The sequence below is a fragment of the Trichosurus vulpecula genome, chromosome 6 (genome assembly GCF_011100635.1).
Source record: "Trichosurus vulpecula isolate mTriVul1 chromosome 6, mTriVul1.pri, whole genome shotgun sequence".
NCBI lineage: Eukaryota > Metazoa > Chordata > Mammalia > Diprotodontia > Phalangeridae > Trichosurus > Trichosurus vulpecula.
The window spans coordinates 102490969-102515200 of record NC_050578.1 but is presented as its reverse complement, the minus strand read 5'-3'; the positions used below and the strand labels follow the sequence as shown (position 1 = coordinate 102515200).

General features: G+C 40.4%; 1 protein-coding gene and 1 pseudogene across 1 annotated transcript in view; one reads left to right on the top strand and one right to left on the bottom strand.

Moving 5' to 3' along the window:
- Window positions 1–1741: 1741 nt before the first annotated feature.
- LOC118852648 lies at window positions 1742–1896 on the bottom strand (annotated as a pseudogene).
- A 20021-nt stretch (window positions 1897–21917) lies between these two features.
- The window catches only part of FAM160A1 (family with sequence similarity 160 member A1), a 290079-nt gene continuing 287764 nt past the window's right edge, over window positions 21918–24232 (top strand). The window contains exon 1 of the mRNA XM_036762250.1: window positions 21918–21947. The gene's annotated coding sequence lies outside the window, so the exon portion shown is untranslated. The remainder of the gene's footprint in view (window positions 21948–24232) is intronic.

Sequence of the window (24232 nt, the reverse complement as noted above, 5' to 3'; positions counted from 1 at the left end):
CATGTGTAGGACCATTGTTTTTGTCTTTGATCTCCCTCTCAGCTATACTGTACTCAGAGGTTTGGGGCTATGTAGTCACTTAGGTAATTTGTGTTTTTCTTACTATTAGTGGTTTGGAGCATGTTTTCAAATGGTCATTTCTAGTTGCCCATTCTTTTGGCCATTGGTTGTATTTCATGCTATCAACTTTGTGGATTGCTAAACGTATAATGAGGTAGAATTTGGAACATTAAAATCTTCTGGGGTGGGGCAGGTGGTATTGTGTGCAGGAAGGGTAAGATCTGAACTCTAGAGTAGAGCAAGCCAGTGAGAACTCTGTCCTAGTGCATCCTAGACTAGATTCTCAAATGAGAAACACGATACCTTTCTGATACCTTCAAATCTGTTTCTCTTAGTAGTATAATCAGCGAGCCTGTATTAATCACCTCTTGTGTCCCAGACACTGTGCTAGACACCTTAATACAAAGACAACTATGAAGTAGTTACTGCTGTCATGGAGCTTATGTGGGGAAGGGAGGCTTCCACATATGGCACCAAGTGCCAAGAGTCTGACATTTTTAAAAAATAGCTCTTCATATGTTCTTGGAAACCACCAGGTAGTGGTGTATTTGAAGAATATTGGATATAGCGTCAGAGGTTCCAATTTCAGATTTTTGCATGGCCATTTAATACCTTTGTGACGGGTATATCACTCAGGCTCTCTGTACCTCAGTTTATTTGTATGGAAAATCAGGGTTTTGGGCTAGATGATCTTTAAGTTCTCTTCCAATTCTGACTCTCTGATCCAGTGATTCATTACTCACTTTCTCCTTTTGAGGTTTTAAAAAAGTTATTTTAAAATATTATGCATGTATTGGTGCAGTGGATAGAGCACCGGCCCTGGAGTCAGGAAGATCTGAGTTCAAATATGGCCTCAGACACTACTAGCTGCATAACCCTGGGCAAGTCATTTAACCTTGTTTGCCTCAGTTTCCTCATCCATAAAATGAGCTGGAAAAGGAAATGATAAACCTCTCCAGTAGCTTTACCAAGAAAACCCCAAATGGAGTCACAGTCAGACATGACTGAAAACGATTCAACCACAACAGCATTTATTACAGAACCTAATAATGCAATGAACAAAAGCAAAATGGTAGAATCAGCCTCTTCAAGGACAAATAGCTTAGCAAACAGCTTCCGACCAAGATGTGAGACACTGATCAGCACTAGGAAGGCCTCCTTCCCTGTTAAAGTATTCCTTGAAGAGGCTACCTTTCAGTCTCCCAGCCCCCAACAGGTGCAGGAGGCTCACTCTTGGCCAAAGGCTGATCTTCACCCTCTCATCTCTTTGTCTGAGGTAACCCAGAGCTCCTCTCTGTTCTGACCAGTGGACCTGCTCCTTCCTTCTTATAGTCAGGGATGATGGCTAATCAAGGGCCATCAGGCCTTACCACCTACCTCTTTGCCTTTCCTGTTGGATCCTAATTGCCACTTGACCTTATCATCCACCATGAAGTTGAAACCTCCTTCATATGTTCTCTTCCCTAATTAGAATGTGAGATCCTGGAGAGCTGAGACTATCTTGCTTTTTTCTTTGTGTTCCTAGTACTTGGCACAGTACTTGACACATAATAAGAGCCTATTAAATGTTTCTCCATTCATTCTCTTCTAGTAACAGCATCGACTTCTTTTCAAGGGTGGCATGCTAAGGCACTTTGACTTGGTACAAGATAAATATGTATGTCATCATGCTGGCTGTTCTTTATAAGCCCATCTTGGTTCTTTTCTGGTGTCTTCTTTATGAGTTGTACCTGATCTTATTGCCTGTTTTCTTAGGAATCCACTGAGGGAAGGAACATTTTGCTTTAGCATTTTGGCAAAAGACCTCTTGATCTCAAAACTCTTCTTGGATGACATGGTGAAGAGGCTGCCAAGGCAAGCACTATGTGGATTGAGAAAAAGATTCTCCTTCTAAGGTTTTTCACTTTTTAGTTGGGCATACTCATTTAAGGTTAAATATATGATCTTAGGATTTCCAGAATTGTCCTTCAAGAAAATTTTTTTGCTGTTCTGTTTTCGTGTGGTTCAACATAAGACTTTTTTTGCTTCTTTCCTATCAATGAACAGTTCTTGGTTGGCACATTAAAAAAACACAACATACACACCTACAATGAGACACATGCAGCTGCAACCATTTGGGTAGTATGAATATTTTACTCTGGAGAAGAGTGATAAACTTACCTGCCATTTCAGTATGGCAAATGGCTGGATAAAAGCTTGAACACCTGTGTTTATGGGAAGCTGGTGCTGGGTCCCTACAGTTGTTCCAAAGTTCCAAGGGATTTAGCACAATGACCGGGGTTACTCTTTTCTTCTTTGTTCCTCTGGGCAATGAAAAATGGCTTGCTGACTGCCTTTCCTACATACAACTCTGAAAGTGATAAATTCTGAAGCCAAAGGCATGGACACCCAACACTGGTGTCTTTTGAATATTAAACCTCCTTGACTCATGCCCAGTGATGACTAATGGATTTTATTTCATGTTATTTTTTTCCTTAAAAGAAAAAAATATTTTTTTGATTCTGTTTTCTTTTTATATCCCAGTCTTTTCGAGAACTACCTCCCGAATTTAACCCTCCTGGATAAAAAACACAAATAATTAAAAAAAAAACTTTTTATCTGGTCTTTATCTGGTCCCCTCTTTGTGAAGAGGAGGGATGCATATTCATTATCTGTTTTCCACAACCATTACCTTATTCAAGAATTTGTCTCCCTTGTAGAGTCTTTTTGTATGCATTGCTGTGGCCACTGTGGATGCAGTACTTTTGTTGCTGACTGTACCTGTGAGCTCATCAGTATAGGGAGGCCAAGAGCAGATTGGTATTTGTTTTACAACTTAGAGTCTTGGAGAGTTCCCATGGCACTGAGAAATTAAGTCACTTTCCCAGGGTCACACAGCTGGTATGTGTCAGAGAAGGGACTTAAACCTAAGTGTGTTTGACTCTGAAAGTTAGCTCTATCCATTATACTGTACTATCTCTCGTATTTCTTCCCATCTTCCTCCTCCTTTTATGAATTAGATTTTAAAAAATTACATTCATTTAAAAAATTTTGAGGTCCAAATTCTCTCCCTTCCCCCAGACCCTCCCCCACCCAGTGAGAAGGCAAGCAATATCTCATACTTCTTGTTATGTTTATTTCCCTCTCCATCACTTCATACAGCTTTCTCATGTTTCTCTGAATTCTTCATATTCCTCATTTCTATTTTGCACAATACTATTCCATTATGTGTATGTCTACCAAAGTTTGGACAGCCATTCCCTAGTCAATGGATCCCCATATTGTTTCTGATTCTTGTACCACCTCCTTCCATCAAAGTCAAAAGGCCAGTACATAGTGACTACAAAGCTTAGTCGTTCAGGCCAGGGGTTAGACATCTGTTTGTTTTTTCCCCCCAGAAGCATTTTATCAGTCCCAAAGATAACCATTTCTGCCTAGCTTAATTCCCTACCAAAGGAGTTTTCAAATAAGGATTGACAGTCCGTTTCATTTGAGAGCCTGTTACATTACTTTTATAAAACCTCTTTACAACACTTTGTTAACCAGACCTGGGTTATTGATTTTCAGAGAGCTTACAAATGATAGCACAGCTTGACTTGAGAGGTCCCTCTACTTGGAAAAATGTTTCTTCTGTAAGGTGTCGCCATGCCATACTTCTTACTCTTTCTTAGAATTGGAGCTTTGGATGTTAGGTTTAAAAATAAGTATTTATTCATTTGAGACTTTTTTTTTGTAGGAGGAGTATCTTCTGTCTGTGTAACACATTGTACTGTGGGGGATAACAAGGTGGATTAAGCATGATTCTTTCCCTTATGAACCTTACAATAGGATTTTAGGATTGGGAGGTGGGACCTCATCATGTTAGACAAAGGGAAGCTGAAGCAGATGGTCACATAACTGATAAGTAGCACAGATGGGATCTGAACCCAGGTTCTCTGACTCTTATTCCATCTCTAGCCACTGTACTATGTACTAATTAATTAGTTAATGCTAATCTAATAGGGGATTAAGGAGATGCACATAAATATCTATGATATGTAGGTGGAGGAAGGCATCATGGAAGAGGAGGCATTTGCGATGGACCTTGGAAGACAGGAAAAATGCCCATAGTTGGAGATGGTGAGAAGGGAAGAAAGGGAGAGGAGTACAAACATGTATTATGTGTCTATTTTGTATGAGGCGCTGTGCTAATAAAAGCTTTACAAATATTATCACGTGGGAAATAACAATCATGGGATATAGGTCTTGTTATTATCCTCATTTTGCAATCAAGGATACTGAGACAGATAGCTGTTAAGTGACTTGCCTATGGTCACATTAATAAGCTATGAAGTAGCCAAGGCTGGGTTTGAATTCATGTCTTCCTTACTCCCAGCTCTTAGCACAGTGCCTGGAAAATAGTAGGTGCTTAATAAATGTTGATTGATCGACTATGTCCAGTGCTCTATCCGTTGTGCCATCTGCCAGTGGCATTTCGGGAGGAAGGAATAGCATGAACAAAGACACAGTTTAGAAAACGTGGATTTTGCTAGACTAAAGGGGGAGGGGCTAGAATGTCCTCCCCATCTCTGCTCTGCATAGTTTAGAGTCGTTCATTTAGATGATTGAAATCCCCATCTCCCCATTCTGTCTCCCTTCATCCATGCACAACACTTGTTGGGTAGAGACTGTGTTCAGTGGGTAAGAATTGCCATCAAAGTATTCTTTTGCATTTAAGGGATGAGGATTGAACCTGGACCTATGATTTCATTGCTACAGAGAAATTCCTGTGATGAAATGCCCTTTACCGATGCAGGTCATCACAGACGATAGTCTGCAAGGAATATAATTTTAATCTTAGAGACTTGCCTAGAGCATTAAGAGGTAAAGTGACTTTCTCAAGGGGCACCATTTTTGTTTCAGAAGCAGAATTCGAAGCCAGGTCTTTCTAGCTTTGAGCTATCCATGGTGCTACAATGTCTCCATTTAAATACTGGTTTGTTAACTAAGGACAGTTGACTTAACTCAGTGCTCAGACACATAGTAAGTGCTAAATAAATGTTTTTTTCTTTGTTCTTTTGTTTGGCCTTTAGAAGAAGAGACTTGGGGGATAGGTGGTGGTAGTGGAATATGATAGCTCTTTGCAAATTTTAATAGGCTGCTTAGTGAAAGAGGGATTGGATTTGTTTCATTTGGCGTTAGAAGACAGAACTAAAAACAAGGGGAAGAGGGGGAGTGGCAGAGAAGTGAATGTAGGCTTAAAGGAAATATTACCTAATGATTAGAGCTTTCTAAAAGTGGAGTGGTATGGGGCAGCTATATAGAGCACTGGCCTTGGAGTCAGGATGACCTGAGTTCAAATCCAGCACCAGACATGTACTAACTGTGTGACTCTAGGCAAGTCACTGTACTAACTGTGTGACCCTGGGCAAGTCACTTAACCCCGATTGTGTCCCCCTCCCAAAAAAAAGTGAAGTGGGCTATGTAGGGAGGCAGTGGGTTCCCTTTCCCTGGTGGTCATCACAAAAATGCTGAATAAGCCCTTGTATTGGGATGGTATAGAAGAGATTCTTGTTTTAGCTTTGGGCTGGACTAGCTGGCATCTGAGATCCCTTCCAACTCTGTGTAATGAGGCATTGTGATGAAGCTATTATGTCTGGCAGAGCTCTCAGAAAGGCCAGCATGGTGGCCCAGTGGATGTAACCTTGGACTTGAAGTCAGAAAGACTTGAGTTTGGACTTTGTCTCAGATTCTAGTGTAACCCTAGGTTTGTCACTTAACCTCTCTCTGCTTCACTTTCCTCATCTATAAAATGAAGCCGGATTAGGTGGTTTCTAAGGTTCTTTCCAGCTCTAAATCTGTGATCCTGTGGTCTTCCAAATAGCCTACTTGCATTGTAGCTGGAAGTGTTAAAGCATTTAGTCAGAAATACAGAGAGCCATTATTCTCTGTAAGTTTGAAAAGAAACTCAATACGGTGACTGAACAGAGGGCAGGGTAGATGAGGAAAATGGGAACTTCCTCTTTCTCAGATCTGGAGGGAAGGAGTAGTCAGTCATACGTGTGAATGCCTGTTGACGTTTGAGGCACAATTTTGGGCCTGGCGGAGGATACAGATGACATACAAGACCTAGTTTTTTTGTTATTGTTGTTGAGGGAACTGGCAGTGTAGTTAAGGAAGCAAGACATACACAACAAACTATCGAGAAAATACAATATGACACATAATTAATCTACAAATGAGGAGAATCAGGAGAAGATCTGTCTCTTTTTGCCCGGTCTTCTGTGGTTTCATCCATGTCATAGATTGGAACTGAGGACTTAAAAAGTAATACATCCTGGGCCTTGGATAGAAGGTAGGGCTATCTTATTACTTGTAAGTCTCAGAAAGCTTTAGAGGAGAACTTCTCATTTTCCTTGTGGAGTATTGTTATTACTTGCTGTGAGATAAGGAGACTTACCCCTTTTAAATTAAAGATGTAATTTTGGAAAATATGGAAAGAGATTTTCTAATAGATCAAAGATGGTTCTTGCTGAATCTATTTTAGGGAATAAGTCAGCTGTGTTGGTGAATGCTTTAATCTTGCAAAACCTTCCCTTTAATTTTTGTAACTGTTGCAGTGATGAGGTTCCCTCATCCCCCTTCTCAGAGATATCTTATACCAAGCAAGGCAGAATCTGCCAGCAACATTTTTCCAGGTTATCTTTTAGTGAAGACTTTGAATATGTTAATAGTAAGCTGGTGGGTGTTAAGTCAATTAGAGGAAATATGTGCCAGAATGGACCTTTTCCTCAAGTTTGTTATATGATTTTAAGACCCTAGCGATTGACAGTCGTGACACTGCCACTGATAGATTTGGAATTGTCTTTGGCAGAAACTGTTCTGGTTTTCTGTGCTTTAAGGAAGAGACATATTCATAGTGGACACTTGATGAAACTTCCTCCTTCCCCTTCTGCTCTGCCTATTTTGTCCCTGTCTGGAAATAAGAAGCAGTGAGTTGGACGGTTGCTGGAACTTTCTGGACTTGTTCAGTCGCAGTTGTTGTTACTATTTTTGTTGTCATTCTAGTTTTCATCTGATATTCGATCTGGGGTAATTCACTATTCTATGATTGTTGTCTTATGTTTAATATTTAGCAAAATATTGTATAAGTGGATAAAATGGCTTCTTTTTTGTATTCGAATAAAAATTATTGAGGATGTCAGTTCAAATTCTGTAGGCTCCCTGAAAGCATCATTGGGACAGCTTTAATCAGATGCAGGGCAGTGGGGATGATATGGACTCTATCCCGTTCCCATATGGTTTTGATTTCATCTGCTACAGCTTTATATTTTGTGTATGTTGTGTTCATTCATCTTTCCATTTATTTATGCATCCTCCCCCCACCCCAATAGAATGTAAGATGGAAGTGTTTAATTTTTGGCTTTTTAATCCTAACGCCTAACTCGGTATCTGGTATTTATACACACACACACACACACACACACGTATGTATATTTATATGTATATGCACACATACTTTTTTTTTTTACAGATAATAGCTACTGTTTATATAATGCCTTAATGTTTGCACAGTTTTTTACATATGTTAATTCATTTGATTCACACCCCTGTGAGGTAGGTTCTATTATTATTTCCATTTTATAGTTGAAGAAACTGAGGCACAGTGAGATTAAGTGACTTGCCCAGGGTCACAGTGCTAGTAGGTGTCTGAGATGGGATTTGAAATCAGGTCCTTCTGACTTCAAGTACTCACTCCACTTTTCTACCAAGATGAGGAAACTGCATCTCAAGGATGAGACACGGATTGCCCCAGTCAGACTCAAAGTTTGAACCTGGGTCTTTGTGGGGCCAAGTTTAATACTCTATCTATCCCCTCTTATAGGAACTTCAGGTTTTAGTATCCCCATTTTATGGATGGGGAGATTGAGGCACAGAGATGAAAGAGTTGATGTCTGGTCATCCAGCTAATGCCAGAGGTGGTATTAGTACTTTAGCCTTCTTGGTTCCAAGTTTGACATTCTTTCTGCTATCCCGTACTGTCTTTATGAGAAATAGTAAAGAGAACCCTGTGACTGAGAAGGCTGCAATATAGTGCTGATAAATTAACATTTTTTTTCCATCATCAGATTACCCTGGCATATCGTGGCTTGGGAAGGCTGTGGCACCCTTTTATGGTTATTCAGGAGGCTGTGCGCCATCTTTAGTAATGTGAAAACCCAGTTTGACCAGGTCTCTGTAGAAAACTGTTCAAGTACTCGAATCCCCATGGGGAAAAGGAGAACTTGCTTCCTCTTGTGGATTCATAGGCTCATATACTTAGCATTGGAAGGAGTCTTGAGGTTACGTAGTCCAATTCCTTTATTTTACAGATGAGGAAGCTGAGGCCCAGAGTGGTTAAGTCGCTTGCCCAGAGTTGGATAGGTAGTTAAGTGGCAGAGGTAATATATGACTTTAGGGCTTTTGACTCCAAATACAGAGATTTCTGCTCTCCCATTTCCTGCCCTAAATGGGGGAGACCTTTTGCAAAGACCCAGTGTATAAATGGATTTTAGTATCAGAAGACAAGGGTAGAGCCAAATGCTTCTGAAATCCAACAAGTATTTATAACAGGAAGCTTCAGGCTCCCATACTTCTTGTGGCTTGCTCTTAGTCCAAAGAATTTTTATTTCTGATGTAGGTAAAGAAGAAGCTTACCACCCAACAGTTAGGCTATTCAGAAATGTTGGCATTGACCAGCCTTGGAAGAATGCAGTGTGCTCCGGAGCTAGACGTGGGCAGGGGAACTAGAGGGTACAACTAGACCAACTCTCAGGTAGTGTTGACAGGCCCCAGGATAAGCTCCCATGAGATGCTAAGGAAGTGGCTGCCTTGGTGTGCAGGATAAAAAAAAGATTACTGTTCCTCTGTGGCTCAGGAAACTCTCGGGGTGGCGGAGGGGGGGAGCGGTTATAGGAGTAGATGACTAGACTTGGCAGTACAATGAGAGCTCATTGTAATGGGGATTTTGGCGGGCTTGGCAAGGTTGCATTTCATTCTTTCAGGATGCCAGACTATCATCAGACACTTTCCATATACCAGAGCATTCTTGCAGCTGTGGGTACCCTCCTGTATGGCTAGCTTATCCAACCCCATAGAATGATATGACTGAATATCCACTTATGTAACATATGTATATAATAAGCTCCACCCTCAGAATCGGATTTATTCCATTTTTGCCAATGTGTCTTTTGTACCTAGCATAGTGCCTTGCCACCCAGTAAAGACATATTGATTGATTGAGGAATGGATGAATTTAGAGGTGGAAGGGACTTGACATAAACTTAGTCATGCATCTACTGCAACTCTCTCATTTTTCCCATTTATTTATTTTTAGTTTTCAACATTCACTTCCATAAGATTTTGAGTTCCAGATTTTTTTCTCCCCTTCCCCACCTCAAGACAGCATGTAATTTGATATTGGCTCTACATATACATTCACATTAAACCTATTTTCACATTAGTCATGTTGTAAAGAAGAATTAGAACCAATGGGAGAAACCATGAGAAAGAAGAAACAAAGAAACAAACAACAACAAAAAGAGAGAGCAAATAATATGCTTTGATCTGCATTCAGACTCCATAGTTCTTTTTCTGGATGTGGACAGCATTTTCCATTCTGAGAATTTTGGAGTTGTCTTAGATCCTTGCATTGCTAAGAGGAGATAAGTCTATCAAAGTTAGTCACTGTACAGTGTGGCTGTTACTGTGTGCAGTGTTCTCCTGGTTCTGCCCACTTCACTCAGCATGAGTTAATATAAATCTTTCCAGGTTTTTCTGAAGTCCTCCTGCTCATCATTTCTTATAGCACAATAGTATTCCATTACATTCATATACAACAACTTGTTCAGCCATTCCCCAACTGATGGGCATCCCCTCAATTTCCAATTCTTGGCCACCACAAAAAAGCTATTATAAATATTTTCGTACATGTGGGTCCTTTTCCCATTCATATGATTTCTTTGGGATGCAACCCTAGAAGTGGTATTGCTGGGTCAAAGGGTATGCACATTTTTATAACCCGTTGGGCATAGTTCCAAATTATTCTCCAGAATGGTTAGATCAGTTGACAACTCCACCATCAATGCGTTAGTGTTCCAATTTTCCCACATCTTCTCCAGCATTTATAATTTTCCTGTTTTGTCATGTTAGCCAATCTGGTAGGTGTGATACGGTACCTCAGAGTTGTTTTGATTTGCTTGTTCATATCCTACCTGTTCATATCCTTTGACCATTTATCAATTGGGGAATGACTTGTATTCTTATAAATTTGACTCAGTTCTCTCTATATTTTAGAAATAAGGCCTTTATCAGAGACACTGATTATAAAAATTCTTTCCCTGTTTTCTGCTTCCCTTCTAATCTTTGTTGTATTGGCTTTGTTTGTGCAAAAGCTTTTTAATTTAATGTAATCAAAATTATCTCTTTTGCATTTCATAATATTCTCTATCTCTAATTTGGTCATAAATTCTTCCATTCTCCATAAATCTGACAGGTAAATTATTCCTTGCTCTCCTAATTTGTTTATAGTGTAACCCTTTATGTCTAAATCGTGTACCCATTTGGACTTTATCTTGGCATACGGTGTAAGATGTTGCAATCCTTTCATTTCACTGATGAGGAAACTTGAGTGCTGGAATGAAGTAAGTAGCTTGCCCAAAGTCACATAGGCTATAAGCTTATATGCTGATATTTGCACTCAGGTCTTCTGACTTCATATCTTCTACACTTTTCTCTAGCTCAAGCTGCCTTAGAGGACATCATCATGCTCTTTAGGCCCAAGTAGTTATTAGCCTTTCAGTTTTGCATGGCCTAATTTCTGTCCTTTGTATTGTGTCTCTCTCAGCATAACATCATAGGTATGTAGCTTTAGTACTGAGATAGACCAATAGAGGCCATCTTTGGAATCTAACCCTCTTATAGATAAGGAAACTGAGTCACAGAAAGATTAACAGACTTGCCAGATACAGCTAATAAGTATCTGAGGTGGGATTTCAACCCAAGTGTTCCTGACTCCAAGTTCAGTGCCCTATCCATATGCCTAAGCCTTTTTAACCAGAATCCTTTTGGAATCATTAGCATATCTGAGGGATTCAGGTATTCAGTAAAGAGATTAGGGCCTTGGAATGGAACACTGATTTCTTACAAACCTTTTCTCACTGAATTAAAGAGCAACACCGAAATATACTGTTGTTAAACCTGCCCCACTAAACAAACAAAGCACTGACAAGTTGTACATTTCAGCTTTCAAAGACCCTCTGTCTGAATGACTTTTCACACCAGGAAACCAAGTGTGGAGCCAAAGTGTCCTGAAACCCAGCAGCTTGTGGACATTAACCTGAGAAAACAGGGCATCCTTTATGAGAGAGAGAGAGAGAGAGAGAGAGAGAGAGAGAGAGAGAGAGAGAGAGAGAGATGGAGGGAGAGAGAGGTAGCTGTTACATAGGTTAGTAAGCCTCCCTGACTTAGAGAAAATAAAAATGTTTTACAAAAACTTGTTATCCTACTATAAAAAAGTCAGGAAAGGTAAGTCTTTGCCCTCTGTGGGTCTGGAGACATTTAAATAGGGAGGGAGGTGGTAGCAAATTTAGGCTGCAAGAAACCTAATCCTGACTGCTGGAAGGAGAGAGCAGGGCTGGGTGACAGGGCATTACCAAAAATAGAGTCTGAGACGGTCCAGGGAAACCCTCTTCATGTATCATTTCATTGGTCTGAAATAACTGCTTTCGTAGAAGCAACAAGAAAAACTGGTCGAGTTTGTTTTCGCCTGTGTCCTGGTAAACACGTATAAGCAGTATGAGTCTTGAAGCAATGGTTTCTTCTGAAATAGAGTTTCAGAATTTGGCCAGCCCTCAAGGGAGCCCTGCGTCTTCTGTGAGATTCTCTTAGGCCTCCTCTTCTGAGTGAGTGAGTGGTATGGGGATTATTGGAGGGTTTTTCTCTTTGTTTTAAAATTGCTCCTTCCAGGTAATGCTTCATGAATCTCCTTTGCCCTTCTGGAGTGAAAAGCTTGTTGGGGTGGGGGGAGGGTCAGGGGTGGTTTCCTTAGCTTGAAACCAGAGACTCTTGTTTTAACTTTCATGTTCTAGAGGAAGAGCTACTTAGCCTGGCACCTTTTGGGATGCCAATGAATCATAGAAAAGCAGTGACCGGGGCTGTCAGCAAATACTTTGAAATTCGACTTTAGAGAAATGATCATTTTTCCCAGGCACATGCATTTAAGATTACTCTCATTTCATTTGTACATAAAACTAAGTCAATTAGATTGCATGCTTTATGGTACTTTATGAATAGTATCATTTTCTCCCACTGTAGGAGGCTATTTCCTGTTGAAATTGTGGTTAAATATTCCATGAAGATGAATATGAATTCTGAAACTGACTAGGAAAGATGAAATTGCCATGAACCAAGATGTGGTGGGTTGGAAGGAACTGTATTTGGAGCCAGAAGGCTTGGGGTCAAATCTCAGCTCAGTCATTTGCTACTTGAGTGGCCTCTGAGCAAGTTACTTTTATCTCTGAGTCTCAGATTCCCTATCTTTACAATAAGTTTTGTAACAACAGCATTTCCTTCACAGGGTTGTTCTGAAGACAAATGAGATAATGAATGTAAAATGCTTAACAAATCTTAGTGTTATATAAATGTCAGTTATAGTTTTCATTATCACTCTCGTAATTACACCTTTCTTTTAAAATTAAATTCACCCTAAATTTAAGCTGAATGTCATAGGAAGAGAGAGAGATTGGCTTTCAGTTAAAACTTCATGTAAATAAAGAAGCATTTTAGAAAAGAGATTTCCTATGCATTTTCCAAAGCAGAGAACATTAAGAGGAAGAAGCTATTCAGTTGTAGGGAATGTTAGGGAAACTACTTGTTTTTAAAAAGAGTCTTTATGTTCTTTGCAGATAAAAATAATTTCTTACTGAAGAGGCTTGTGGAACACTTTAAAAAAACAAACAAAGCATCCCATTCTAAATCCTAAATCCTTTGTTTTGTGTTTAAACTAGAAAACTCATATTTTAAGTTTTATCCCTTTTTCATGATGCAAACCAAGCAAAAATATGGAGAAGGTTGCTTTGGCCCTTAGATAATATCAGTTAATTTGAATCATATTCTTGCTGCTTCTGATATTTTGGCAGGAGGCCAAGGCCTTGTCATTTTATGTCATTAGTGATATGCCTGGTCTTGTCAGGAGTCAGTTTACTGGACTTTCATTAATTGCCAGCTCAAGAAACTTAGTGCTAGAGGTTTAAAGGGTTGAGGATGTTAGGCCTGAATCCTGCTGGAAGTTCTGAGTCAAGGCATTAGAGTTAATTGAGGAAAATACAGCTAACCCTAATTGAGCACAGAAAATTTTTCCCTGTTCTTAAATGTCTCTCCCTCCTCTCCCCCTCCCCCATTATAAACAAGTATAGTCTAGCAAAACAAATTCCAGAACTGGCTGTTAAAAAAAAAGTCTCAGTCTGCACCCTGAGTATCACCTGTCCGTCTGGAGGTGGGTAGCATGTTTCATCATGAGGCCTTTGGAATTGGGCTTGTTCATTGTGTGGATCAGAGTTAAGTCTTTTAGAGTATTTGTCTTTACAATAGTGTTGTTATTTTATAAATGACTCTCTGGGTTCCCTTCTTAAATATGTTCTGGATCAACTTTTCTTTTTGTATGTTACTAGTCCTTCATGAGCTCCCTTCCCCACCATGAACCCTCTTCCTTTCTCATGCCAAGTAAGTTTAGGCCAAATCCTATGAGAAATTTGAGAGAGAAATCACTTTTAATTTGAAGGTGGATCAGAGAAAATTTCATTAAATAAGTGTTATCTTAAAGGTAGCCTGAAAGAAAAAATTTTTCCAAACCAGAATCCATTCCCTGTAGGGACTTTTAACCCTTTCATCTCTGGAACTCCATCTCTAAGACCTTGTTGTCTTGATTAGTCAATGCCTCATGTGCCTACATTAAAATGACAGTTCCTATCCATGTTTTCTTTACTCCCTCAACTATCATCTCAACAGCGCCCTGCTTTCCAGTTTTGGGACTATAATGAAATCATTACTTTTACTGCTACTGGAAAGACGTCAATCTACTTCTCAGTGGTTCCACTTAAAATTCCTGTAACTTTCCAAACCAAAATGTCCATTATTTCCACATACCAGTTGTCTCCCCTTATTAGAAGTAAGCTTCTTAAGGGCAGAGACTGATTTATATTTGTATTTGTTTCTCCAGAACTTGGTATAGTGGTTGTCTCATAGTAAACAATAAATGTTTTTTTCATTAAGTAGGATTAATTCAGTAGTTTAGATACGAAAGAAGCTTGTTCCAGCCAAGACATGAAAGGCTTGTACACATATCCAGGGGTGTGTGTGGACAACCAGCTTGCTTTAAGACCTTGGGCAAATCACCTTATTTCCTCAGATCTCATTCACCTCTAAAACGAGATTGGATCAGAGAATTCCCAAGGTCTCCCTCTTCTAGTTCTAATATGACCATCATGACCTCCTTCTTTACTAGCTACACATTCTTTTCCCCCACCCCACAGCCCCATATAACTGCCTGACTTGCCTGCCCCTGGCTTTGGTCCTGACTCTACAGCAGAATGAGCCTCTCAGATTTACTGAAGAATAGGGGCGTGGTATGTCCCTTTGTCCAGTAATGGTAGATTGGAGGCCATCTCTAGTCATCCTGATCCCTATCTGGCCACTGGATCCAGATGGCTCCAGAGGAGAGAACATGAGGCTGGTGACTTTGCATAGCCGTCCCTCACTTAAAGCCAATTCACTTGCAAGCCATGGCATCAGCCTTCCTGATGCCATGGTCCTCTTTGAGAACAAAGGACAAACAACAACAAGCATAGGTTACAGTTTGTCTTATCACCTGGTGGTGCCAATGGCCATCTGTAGGAAGTTTTTGAAGGGATTTGATTTCAGGTAGGAGGAGGGTGACAGTGAGTCTGTGGTTGCATCTCCTGCCCCCCACCCCATTCTTATTCTCATCCCTTTTCAGCTCTCACAGGACTATAGTCTGCCTTTCTACATACTGCCCAAATTCACTAGCAATCTTAGCAGAGTAAGCATGGACCCTGCCTAAGACCAGTTTTCTTGTGGGTAAAATCCCTCATTTGACCCAGAGCTGATTTTCTTCAGCATTAGAGCGATGGGTGACTGATTAATAGATTTCATACTGCTAGAGAAAGGCATGGTTTCACTTTGTATTCTTTCTTTTCTTAAAGTTTACTTGGGCTAAACTTATGTTCCTGGCATTTGCATTAAAAGGCTTTATGTTTCACTTGAGGTATAGCTTTCAAATCTCTTTCAAATAAAAGATTCAGCAATTCAGTAGAGACCCTACCTTGCATGGCAAAATGGCTCTTAATAGGAGCAATTTTGAAGCATTTACAGCATCGTTGTGATACTTCCTGAAAGGACTTGACTTCCTAGTGGCTGTTTGCTGGAGAAGTCATACTTGAAGTCAAAATAATTATCAGTCAAAGGATTGTCTAACTATATAATCCATTTGTTTGTATACATACCATGGAAGGCAGTGTGGTTTAGTGGGTAGAATCAGGCATGGGGTCACAGAGCCTCTTCCAGTAGAACACAAACTTTGGCAAATCCTTTCAGATTGGAATGGTCTCCTTTATGGCTCTGGCACCAGACTGGTTGGATTATGCCATATTCAAGGACCTGTTCCAGCCTTAAAACATGAGATCTTTAATTCTGCTGTTATGTAATTGTCTTACTCATTTTTGTATCCCCTACAGTGCCTAGATGAATGCCTTGCACATAGTAGGTGTTCAGTAAATAGTTGCTTAACGTTCCTTCTGATTTGGTGTCCAGTAGGACGATGGTCCTTCCTGTTAAATTTGGTTCCTTCTACTCCTATTAACATTTACATAATATCTTATTTCCATCTACCTTGCAAGTAATAGCATCCCCATTTTGCAGATGAAGAAGCTGAGCTCAGAGAGGTTCATTGACTTGCCTGCAGTCATATAGGTGGTAGATATCAGATCTATAAACCCAGGTCACTTGTTGTGATGCAGTCTCATTGGTTTATTGCTTGACTGTGTACTCTTCCTTTCTAAGAGTTAAACTTTTAAACTGTAGCTTGAGATTTTTCTTCAGAAGAAGTTGGTATGTGTGTTCTGCCCACTTTATCCCAGGCTCCCCTCCATGTGACCTTCCCTAGGGCTGAAACAAGTTTCTTTTTCATCTTGACTATTGAGTGAATGGAAAAAATTTAATGTTTACTGTGTGCCAGGTACTGTGGAAACCCTGGGACTACAAATACAAACCTGAAAACTGTCTCTGTCATCAAGAAACTTATGTTCTGATGGGGGAGACAGTTTGTACAGAGATGGTGGCCATTTTGGTGTGGAAAGTTATAGGAGTTTTTAAGGGGAGCTATTGTGGAATGGACCGACACAGTGTGTAAGCAATAGATTGCTGATAGCTATTCCCACCAGTGGATCTCTGAACCAGATGGAGCTGTAGTCAACCCAACTGGGAGGCAAAAATGGAGTAACTGTGGTTCAGAGTTTGGTGGGGCTTTTTTGGCATTTGAGATTGAGAGTGATAGGCGGAACAACAATGAGGAAAGTGCCCCTGAAGGGCTGGATGAGCTCATGTTTTATCATTGTATACAATCTCCATGCACTAGACCCTTACTTGAGTGACAGAAACCTTGCTGGAGTCATGACTCCAGAACTCTGTCAGCTAGTCTCCCCATAAGATGTACTGGTTCTCTTCCCATGGTTTTCTGTGGCCCGTCTGTCTGTCACTTGTCAATGTACCGCTGAGCCATCTGGATTCAGTGAAATTTTTAGCTCTGTGTTTCCAGTGAGGATCCAGGACTGCAACTGAGTATTTCCCCCGGTGTAGTCTGGTACTTCACCTTGATCATCTTAAGATTGATGCTTGGTCACTAGGACTTAGATGATGCTATCAATCAGTCTGTTTTTTCTTGTTGGTTTCTCTTTTTTAAAATGTGTTCCTTTCCTAGGGACAATCATTAGCCCGTCACAGTTCCTGGATGGTGGTCTCAAGATGTTCATCGAGTTGAGCTTGAGGAGTTTCCAGAATGCTGGGGGGGGGGTATTCTAACACTGACTTCCAGGTGCCTTGTTACTTCCTTAAGCATAGAGGCATAAAGAAGGTCGAATATCTCTGACTTTGCTCCCTCCTCACCCCTTTTCACTTTTGAGTCTCTTCCACCCCTTTGCTTGACACATTTTGCATTTATTTCCTCTTCACAATCACCACCCCAGATCAGGTGCCCCTCCCCCACTCCCACTGTCTCTTGCCTGAATGGTGAAGGAGGCTCCTCTTGGCTTCCTCTCCTCTGTCTTCCACATGGTTTCCAAAATGTTCTTCCCAAGACACAGGTGTGACCATGTTGTCCTTTCCCACCCCTGAAAAGCCTCCAATGGATTCCTACTACCACTATGGTGAAACCGAAACTCTTTAGTCTCCCATTTGAGGTTATCTATAACCTGGTTCTACTTTATTTCTAAGGTTTAACCTTCTTACAAAATCACAGAATCTCTCAGTTGGAATGACCTGAAAAAGAATCCCCACTGTAACATTCTTAGTGGTCATCCAGCCTCTGCTTGGAGATCTCAGACAGGCGCAGAAGCGGCCATTCTGTTTTGTGATAGCTCTTGTTGTTAGAAATGTTTTTTTTTGATATCAAATCCAGATTTACTACTTTGCAATTTCTACCACTTGACTAAATTCTTTCCTCCAGAGCTAAAAAGAATAAGTCTAATCCTTTTTTTCCTTAAGACAGCTCTTCAAATATTTGATAACAGACATTTCATATTCTTCTTCATTCATGAACTATAAGTTATTTCTATCTTCATTCCTCCCTTCCATTTGCTTAAGCTGGCCTTCTTATCAGGAATGTATACTTTCTTTTTTATTTTTAAATTTTATTTTATGGAATAAAACAAGCATTTCCTTAACATAGTATATATGACTAAAAAAGATGATTGCACATGAAACTGTAGATTTATTATATACAACTTGCTATTCCTTTTAAATATATAATAAAGTTATCATGTAAATTTCTTTTTTTCCTTTTTTTCTTCCCTCCCCCCCAGAGATGGCTACCACTAGACATAAATTTGTATATATATGCAAAATTATTCTATACATACTTCTATTTACCAGTACTTTCTATGGTTGCAGATAGCGTCTTGCTTCATATGTCCTTTGTAGTTAATTCAGATATTTATAATAGTCAAAGTGGCTTATCTATTCAAAGTTGTTCCAAAAACAGTATTTCTTTTACTATATACAATGTTCTCTTGGTTCTGCTCATTTTGCTTGTTGTTATTTCATTCAAGCCTATCAAGTTCTTTTAAGATCAGAATGTGTGCCTTCTTCATCTCTGCCTCTTATAATTTTTATCTTTGTTCGAGGGTCATCATAGTCAACAAACATTTACGTGCAACTAGGGGGCAGAGTGGATAGAACACTGTGCTGGGAATCAGGAAGGCTCATCTTCATGAGTTCAGATCTGGCCTCAGATACTTGCTTACCACCTGTGTGACCTGGGCAAGTCATTTAACCCTGTTTGCCTCAGTTTTCTTATCTGTAAAATAAGCTGGAGAGGGAAATGGCAAACCACTTCATTGTCTTTGCCAAGAAAACCCCAAATGGGGTCCTGGAGGAGTGGGACATAACTGAAACAACTCAACAACAACAAATGCCAGGCACTTTGATGGACTAGGAATACGAATACAAGCCAAAAGGAAGACAGTCCCAGCTCTCAAGGAGCTTGCATTGCAATGGGGGAAGACTACAGGCAAAAGGAAGCTGAAAAAGTGGGGGGAGGGAGGAAGGTACCTGCTGAGGGGTTTGATGGAGAATTACAGAACCTAGTGAGAAATGAAGAACCTTAGGTGGCACATTGTTAGTGCTGATTCCTGCCTCAAATTACTCTATTTCCTGATGTGTATGTGATATTTACTCCAGTAGAATAGAAGCTTTTGAAGGCCAGGAAATGTTTTTCCTTTACATCCTCAGCAGCATAGCTTATTGCAGGATTTCTTAACCTGAGAGTCTGTGAACTTAAAGAAGATTTCTTTATAATTATATTTCAATATAATTGATTTTCTTTGTAATCCTATGTATTTATTTTATATATTTAATTGTTCTGAGAAGAGGTCCATAGGCTTCTCCAGACTGTCAAAAGGGTCTTTGTTGCAAAAAAGACCAAGAACGCCTGGTTTGGTGGATAAGAGGGTCCTTGAGCCAGGAAGACTTGGGTTAAATCCTGCCTCTGAAATTAGCTGTGTGACCATAAACAAATTACTTAACCACTCATGCTCCAGGCAGCTTTCTAAGATTCTATGGGTTGCAGATATTTGCCAGACTGCATCAGTGAGGACAGTTCCCCCCCTTGCTAGCCCACCCCTACCCAAATTCTCAGCATCTGTATCAGTAAGGCAGTAATGACAATATAAGTGATAATTGTCAAAATGCCTATGTGGTTCTGTGTCACAAAACATAAGAGACTCTCCACGTAGAAGGTAGAAGAGGTAAACCATTTATTCAGACACCAGAGAACCAGATCTCACAAGCCATTTATCCAGTCAGTCTACTTCATCATAACAGCAAGGAACCCAAAACATTCAATACACAATATAACGACCTGGAGCCTAGCCATCCCAAAACCTCTCCAACCCCTGCTGGGGTTTCCCCAAAGACAAACTGACAGTACAGCTAAGTCAGCCTCTTCAGTTCTAATGATTGCGAGGGCGGCCATTAGCAGCCATAACATCTTTCTGTCTCTGAGCATTTCCCTGTGACATAACTTCCTTTTCCTGGCAGGAAGCTCCTCCCACCACATATGTCTTAGGCTTCCTGTGACATAAGCACGTCACATGGCCTATTAATGGGTGGGAAAGATCTTCAAATCTAAATTGTCATTATAGCGTCTAGCACAATGTCTTTCATGAAGTAGCCATTTTAATAAATATTTGATCAGTTAAAACTAGATCCTTTATGAGTGAGAAATATTGTAGCCTTGTTGGCCTCAAAAGTAATAGGAGAATTGGTCAAGGCAAATGAAAACCTACTCTCTCCTCTTTCATCTATTATTGCAAAAGGTTTTATAATTTCAGTTAGGCTTGAATTATTCTAGCTACTAGATAAGTCTGTATACTTAGAGAAATTCATCAGGATGTTTTGACTATAGTCTGGTCTTGTTTGAGAAGAAGCTGATATCTAACAGAGATAGGTCATGCTAAGTGTGAATTTTAAAAAAATCATTCTCTGCTAAAGGTAAAATGCGACCCTCCCTCTCTAGTCTCCTTCATTTTGGTAATGCAAAAGTGCCCCTTTGATCATCTTTTTCAGCATATCAGGTTGGGAGAAAGCAAGTCTTTGATTGCTGGTAACAGGTTACCTCATTTTCATTAGGTTGTCTTGAGGCTGGAAAGACCCTCTGCCCTCGTAACTGACATCATGCAGTCTTCAAAGGCCGCGTAAAAGTTTGCTGGCCAAGAGTGACCAATGTAAAATAAATTGAAGAAGGTTAAGAGGAAAACTGTGTTAAGAGCTTCTCATAAATGAATGCTCATCATAAAAGTGTAGTAGCTTCTCCAAGTGACAAATTAACTTGGGTCTGTGCCTTGCATTTAAATAATCTGTGGTGGTGTAGTTCTGTTGGTATACAAGCCAGAGGTCAGTGCCTAAATCAGGCCAAGGGCTGCTTTTTTATCTGATAAAGGAAAACACACAAGTTCGATGAGGATTTATGCAGGGCCATCTCATTTGCTCTTATTTTGCAAATACACTGTGTCCAGGATTCAGCCAGTAATGAATGGCATTGAGGAACACCAAGGGTTCAGTCCCTGAGCCTCCAGCTAGGGATTTTTGCAAAAGGGGATGTTTGTACCTAGAAAATGGATTCTAAAAATTCTTGGCCGCAACTCATATGACCTATTTACATGTACTTCTAAGGATTTATAGAATAAGAGAGACCTCAGTAGGTCATCATTTTAGGAAAGATGGAGACAAGCTGGAGAGCGTTCATTGTGGGGTTGCTGGGGTACGAAAGGGGCTTTGAGTCCATGTCATGTGAAGACAGGCAGAAGAAACCTGGAAATGTAAAACCTGGAGAAGAGAAAGCCACATAGATCTGGAACTGAAAGGACCATTGTGGTGATCTGGGGCAACCCCTTCATTTTACAGAACAGGAAACTGGGGATCAGTCAAATTAGTTCATCAAGCATTTTTTGAGCTCTTGTCTATGTACCAGACACTCTGCTAGGTGTCTGAGGATACAAAGAAAAACAAAAACCAGCCTGACAGGTTAAGTGAGTTGCTCAACGTCACACAGATAGGTAATGAGTGACAGAACTAGGATTTGAACTCAGGTCCTGTGACTCTTAAGTTCATTGCTTTTTCCACGGTGCCTGGTTCCTTTCATGTATTTAAAGAGCTGGGTAGACTTTGTTGATTTGGCCCCAGAGAGCAAAACTGGGAGCAAAGGGTAGAAGCTGAAAAGAGGAAGGATGTAAAGAAAAACTACCCAACAATTAGAGCTTTTCAAAAGAGGAGTGGACTGCTTTGTGAAGCAGAGGTTTTCCCCTAATTGGGGGTCTTCAAGCAAGGGCTGGTTGACTACAGACTGAATATCACAGAATTTTATTTTTTTAATTTTTTAATTTAATTTTTTATTTTATTTTATTTTTTCACAGAATTTTAGATTTGCCAGGAACCTTTGAGGCGCTCTAACTCAATCCACACCTGAGATAACAGCAATAATAGCAATGACCGTGACAGCAACAATAGGAGCTAGCATTTTTATAACACCTACTGTGTGCCAGGCACTCTGCTAAGTACTGTACAAGTATTACCTCATTTGATCCTCGGAACAACCCTGGGAGGTAGGTGTTATTATTCCCATTTTAAAGTTGAGGAAACTGAGGCAAGCATAGGTGCCGCCTACTTCTATCCCTCACAAGTGGCCATTCAACTTTTGTTAAAGATCTCTAACAAAGGGGAACCCTTTATATCCCGTTTCATTTTTGTTAAGGAGCTTTTTCCTTTAGTGACGTGATAATACGTGATTAAAAGTGCTTGTTGACCGACTTAGTCGTTTTGCAATATGTACCCACAGTTCTTATTTCTTCCTTCTGGAGCCAAACCAAACATTGCTTCTTCCACGTGCCAACCCTGTAGACACTTGAAGACAGCTTTTCCGTCCCCCCCGAGTCTTCCGTTGTCCAGGCTAAACCTGTCCAATTCCCTCATTAGATCCTTGCTTGGCATGAACTTTAGGCACATCACACCCTAATTTTCCCTGGACGTGCTCCATTTTGTCAATGTCTTTCCTATAGTGTGCCCAGAACTGAAGCCAGAGCAATCCAGATGTGGGCTGACCAGGGTAGGGTCCAGCAGGACTCCTCTCTCATTATTGCTGGAAGTCCTGCTTCTCTTCATGCAGTCCAGGATGGCATTAGCTCTTTTGGCTTATCAAACTGTTGCCTTATGTTGAGTCTTTAGGATAAAATGCAAAATCCCCATTGCCTTTAGGATAAAATATAAATGGCTCTGTTTAGTATTTACAGTCCCTCACAGTCTGACTCTAGCTTACTTTACTTTTCTGAGCTTATTATACATTATTCCCTTCACACAATCAGTGTTCCAGGCAAAATCGACAACCTGTTGTTCCTCATCCACAACATTCTGTCCTATGCCTGGAACGCACTCCCTCCTGCCTCTTAGAATCCATGTCTTCCTTCAAAGCCTGGCTCAAGCACTGTCTCTCCTTCATGAGGTCTTTCATGATCCCCCTCCAGCTGTTAGTAACCCCCAGTCCCATTACCTTGTATTTGCTATGCATGGATTTGGTTATATGGTTTCTTGTCTTCCTCCATTCCCATCCTGTAGTGAATGCAGTCTCTTTGTTAGCAGTAATTATTGGCTGGTTTTTTTTTGTCTTTCTGTTTCTAGTGTCTAACTCAGCCCCAGACATAGCAGCACTTAATGTATGTTTTTAAATTGACCATATGTTTGACACAGCATAGAATTCCTGCATTGAGAAGTGGATTGGGATTGATGACCTTTAAGGTCCTTTCCAGTCATAAAATTATTTAATTATTTCATATAGCTTTTTCTTAAAGTAACTTTCTTTAATAATCTTAGTTCATTTCTTAATTTTTTTAAATTAATGTCTCTTGTTTTCACATTATTCCCAAATATCTCCCTCCCTCTCACCTTACTCAGATCTAGCTCTTGTTACAAAAAGTAAAAAAAGGAAAGAAAAAGCAATTCAGCAAAACCATTGAGTATATCAACCAAGTCTGATGGGTCAGGCAGTGTTCCAGCCCTATAATCCCCCACTTCTGCACATGAGAGAGGGAAGTGCGTTTGCTCATCGTTTCTTCAAGATCTCTTTACTTCTTTTTAGTGCTGAGAGGCTCCCTAATTTTATCCAGGGTAAGTATTTCCTCCACTCATGGAGAGAGCCAAACTTCTCTGGCTTAATAGACTGTGTTATGAGCTGCTATGAGTGAAAAGAATGGTGAATGAATGAAAAAACAAGGTGATAGAGCATCCACTAAGTGCTTCCCATGTGCCAGGCACTGTGCTAAAGCAAGACTGTCCCTACCCTGGAAGAGGTTATATTTTAATAGGGGAAAGACAAAACATAAAGGTGAGTTGGAAGGAGTTGGGGGGAGGGAGGCGGGGTAGCCTTGGTAGAGGGTGGAGCAAGTTGGAGGGTGAGCTGGCAGTAGAGAATGAGCAGTGTGACTGAGTCTTCTCATGGTATGGAGGGTCCAGGCAGGGATTCATCAGTCATTGATTTGGCTTCAGAGTGTCCTAGGGGGCCAGGCAGGTAGAGCTGTTGTTATTTTGTCTTTTGTTTTCAAAGATGACCAATGACATCACAGGGTGGTATCTTGTGTGAATTGGATTTGTCTGGCAGAGTTGCACAGTCATCAGCCTTATTCTTCCAGAGTCATTCAAGTCCAGTGACAAGACAAAAGCGGGAATGACCAGTGATGGCCTGGGATGCACTGGCTGCCGTTGGCATCTTTGATGTCTGACCAGGCTCTAAGTTCTAAGCTGCCTTCATGGCCCTTGGAATAAATTGTTCTCATCCACCCATTCCACTCTGGGGAGTCTTCACATGCTTGGGGCAGACACTCCTCTAACTTGCTGTTGG